We start from the raw sequence: 4,533 nt of genomic DNA on the forward strand, positions 1-4,533 counted from the left end.
ACAGATTCTTTGAAAAAAATGCCTAGAGAGATGTTTTCTGATAATTTTTTTAAAAACTCTGAACATAAGCGCATCAATAAATGAATTGTAGTTGTATGAGTCACAATGATGGATTGTCCTAGACAACGGGTGGTGAGGGAAATTACTGAGATTTACTAAAATTCCAGCACAAATTATTTGACTTTTCTTTGCCTCCAAAGTAATGACCTTGGAGACGCCCAAATAAGAAGGGTATTCCTCTGGTAACTAGTTCAGAAAGAACGTCAGTGTTTTTTAAATTAAGGTATGATTGTCACTTTCATAATTTTGTTAACATTATTCATTAACTCAGAACAGCCTTTCTTACTCTCCTTTCATCCTAATGTTAATTTATTTTTAAGACTATACTTTCAGGGATTATTTCTATAGTTCGTTACTAGAGAAGTTTCTCTGAATGTTTAATGTTGATTTATTTTTGAGAGAGAGACACACACACAAATCCGAAGCAGGCTCCAAGCTCTGAGCTGTCAGCACAGAGCCCGACACTAGGCTCGAACTCACAACAGCAAGATCATGACCTGAGCCAAAGTCGATCGCTTAACCGATTGAGCCACCCAGGTGGCCCATTCCTCTCCTTTAAAAAAACAAAAACAAAACAAAACAAAACAAAACAAAACAAAACAACAACTGTTATTCACAGGGTAAAGCATTGAACACGTGACCAAAATAATAAACCAAAAACAAACACTTTGCATGTTTCCTTGGTATTTTTTCATGTGTGTGTATGTGCGTGTGTGTAAATGTGTGTGTATAGGTAAGGTGCTGGGACGAATCGATGAAGAGGGTGGAATTTAGGAATAACATTATTCTTTTTGTGCAAGCTACCCAGAAGGCACTGTGTACATGGAAGAAGGTGTCATGCACGCTGACCTTGGGAGAGGAATGCCATTCATAAAGAATTCCATTTGGGCATACCTTCTTCAATCACAGCAGGCAACCACAGGTATTATTGAGCTATCGCTTTGTGTCATCTAGTCTCCTAGACACTATGACCAGTATAAAATGAGGTGGGAGATTGAATTCCCTTCTGCAAGAAGCTTTCAACACGATAATTTATTTACATTAAAACACATAAGAAACAAGAGGGTGAGAGTGTATACAGTAAGGTGGTAAATCGTGTGTAATAAATGATTAGTGTGCTCAGAGTTGAGAAATGGGGGGGTCAGTATGCTATCTATTTTCAAATTTCGGGAAACTGACATCATGTTGCCACAGTCTCTACCGATTTTAGGAAGTTATGAGTATATCGATGCATGATCTGTTCATTTATTTTTCAATAACCCATGTCATTTAAAGTATGATTTGTCTTATAAGAATAAATATGACACAAGAAGGTAGAAGATAGATAAGGCGTTTTTAGGAGTCAGGTTAAAGTATGTAGCCCCAGAAATTAACCTGCAAGGAAATGCATGCTGGGGGTTCTACAGAGTCATTAAATTTGGGTGTGGCAGTGGTTGAATAGGGCTGTACGAGGCACTGCTCTTGGATGAAAAACCAATCATCAGCATCAGTTAGGCTCTTGTCCTTCTATTGTATTTTAAAAGGAACTCTACTTTTAACAGATACGAAATAAATAAAACTATCCAAGAAAATATTCCAAGCCCTTTCACCATATACGTTGGTAATATATAATAGACGACATATATTCTCCTGTGAATTATTCTGTGACTACGAGGTGAAGGGTACACACTCTGGAGTGTGAAGGGAATTTCTGCTCTTCACACTTAAAAACAAATTTCGCAAAAAATGAAATGGAATCTTTCCAAGGTGACAAATTGTGAGATCCTTTTTTTTTTCTTTAGCAAGTAGGAACCATTTTCTTTTACTTCTGAGATTTTCCTGAAATGCTTACACATCATTTTGTGGTTTGGGACAAATAATGTGCCAAATGTTTGAGAAATTCTGCTGTCATATATCCTTTATAGCCATTAATTCCTCTTTTCAAAGTTGGAGGTCTTGGGAACAGTCATATCTTTACAAATTCCTCCTCCTGCTCCTCTGGGTCAGTTGCAGCTCTGACCACCACTATTTCCTTCAGTATTTCTATTGGGATTTAAGACATCATTAAAATAACTGGTTGTGTATGTGGATGTGTGTGTATGCCACAAACTTTTGCAGAATATATAATCCTGTAAGGTCTACAAAATTCAAATTCCTTCTTAAATGCAAACTAGTTTAGTTTCTTAATCATACAGTTAGACTTTCCACCAGTTTGTGCTTTATAATTTATAGCCTCAAAGTTCATGTGCAAAATACAAATATGTAGAGATGTTTTAGTCCCCAAAGAAAAAACAAATCTTGCCATTTATGTCAGATACCTATGATCTTTCTTCTAATGTGAATATTTTAGTATTTACAGGATATTTTAGGATCATTGTTTTAACACTGTTCTGATTTATAATAGCATGCTTATATGACAGTTACGGATGTCCACATAATTAGATTTCCACGTTAGAGTTCCGGGGAAGTGTTTATCTTTGAAATTTCATACTTTATTTTCTTAAAAAAACAGCTACCAATACGGCTTACATTTGCCATTAATATTGACTAAAAGCAAAAGCCTTTGAAAACGAAGGAGTCTTAGATAGATATCTCTTATTTCCTGACTCTAAACATTTTAAAGTATCTATTTAAAATTTTCTGGGCGCCTGGGTGGCTCGGTCAGTTAAACGTTCGACTTCGGCTCAGGTCATGATCTCACAGTTGGTGGGTTCAGGCCTGCATCGGGCTCTGTGCTGACAGCTCAGAGCCTGGAGCTTGTTTCAGATTCTGTGTCTCCCTCTCTCTCTGCCCCTCCCCTGCTCGTGCTCTGTCTCTGTCTCTCTCAAAAATAAATAAAACTTTTCTAATTTTGTTGAAATGTGTTGGTTCTAGAAATCATAATGCATTTGTCATTTTCTACTTATAATTCCTCCCCCCCCACAAAGTATTGATTTGGGGGATGAGTTAAACATCTCACTAAATCCTGAAATTTCTTATAGATCTGATCAAAGACAGTGAAAGTAAAGCCCGTGTTCAGTGTCTGTAACCAGGGGCTCTGATCTTCGATCCCTGAATAAATCTATGCCGCGTTATTCCATGTACTTCTGCCTACAATTCTAAATGAATCCGATCTCCAGGCCCCCTTTTGAGGTACAAATTGAATTGAATTTATTTTAATTTGACGTCTCTGTCATGTTTTGTGACTGTAACTTCAAGCAATTTTAGTATCTTGTTTTTTTAATTGTCAAGAACAATTTTAGTCATGGAAATGGTGCTGTTATTAAAAACAGAAGTGTCCCAAGCCAAAGCGTTAAAACATTATATTAATATTGAAATTGAATGCCATACTTCTGTGGAGATACAAAGTTAAGGGACGAATGTGATGTTCTTTAGCAAGATTAGAAAATCAGAATTTCGAGCTGTTCTTTGAGCGCTAAGCGTCATTAGCAGGTGGATGAGAGAAGGGGCGAGGTAGATATTAGGTACCAAGTTGGAAATTAACTAACTGCAAGGAGCACATCACATCCAGCTGCTCCCTGTCAGCAGGGGGCAGCTGACACTGTATCTCATTTCCAGCTTGCCCCACGGAGACAGATGTGGTAGTAAAAGGCAAGCAATCTAAGCAACGGTAGTACTAAGAACTTATGAATGGGAAGTACCATTGGAAACTGGTCAGATTAATTTCATGTGTATCTGGTGATATGAAGGCTCATGCTAGTTAGCCTTGGAACTCCATTGAGACAATACCTGTTTGTGTTTAAGCACAAGTTCCTTCATAGAGCCAGGTATGACACATCACCAGGACCACTCCTGGGGCCATTAGTAACAATAGCCCCTTCCCCTTTTAAAGGAGCTCGCAAAGCATCGTGATGGTCCCATTATTTGGAGTTCTTGAGAAAATCTTGCTGGAGAAGCTTTTTTGTTTTTTTAATTTTTTAATGTTTTATTTATTTTTGAAAGAGAGAGAGAGACAGAGACAGAGCACGAACGGGCGTGGAACACAGAGAGAGGGAGACACAGAATCCAAAGCAGGCTCCAGGCTCTGAGCTGTCAGCACAGAGCCCGATGCGGGGCTCGAACCCACGAACCGTGAGATCATGACCTGAGCCGGAGTTGGACGCTTAACCGACTGAGCCACGCAGGCGTCCCTGGAGAAACTTTTGAAGGACACAGGTGTTGTAAACGACCTTATTCATGAGGTTACTCTAACTAGGCAACTCTGAGGGAAAACGGTGTTTGAATGTTTATAAGTGTCCACAAAACAGTAAAACACACACACACACACACACAAACATCTCAAGGAAACTTTAAAGTGTTTCTTCAGCTTATGTTTCAAAAAAGCAGATATGAGAACAGATACATGACATAAGTAAGTGTTTGTGAGCATGATGCCATAAATAAATAGAATTGTTAAAGACAAAAAAGAAGAAAACAAAACATTTCTTGCTCTGGAAAACGGGGACCCCAGTTATCACCATGGTGTTGTCTACTTTGAGTTTTTCTTACATTTGT

The 4,533-nt window shown here is 38.2% G+C and overlaps 1 pseudogene; it reads left to right on the plus strand.

Annotated features, from left to right (window-relative positions):
* Window positions 1-377: 377 nt before the first annotated feature.
* LOC111557083 lies at window positions 378-478 on the plus strand (annotated as a pseudogene).
* Window positions 479-4,533: the final 4,055 nt, after the last annotated feature.

This window comes from Felis catus, chromosome A1, assembly GCF_018350175.1.
Source record: "Felis catus isolate Fca126 chromosome A1, F.catus_Fca126_mat1.0, whole genome shotgun sequence".
NCBI classification, from domain to species: domain Eukaryota; kingdom Metazoa; phylum Chordata; class Mammalia; order Carnivora; family Felidae; genus Felis; species Felis catus.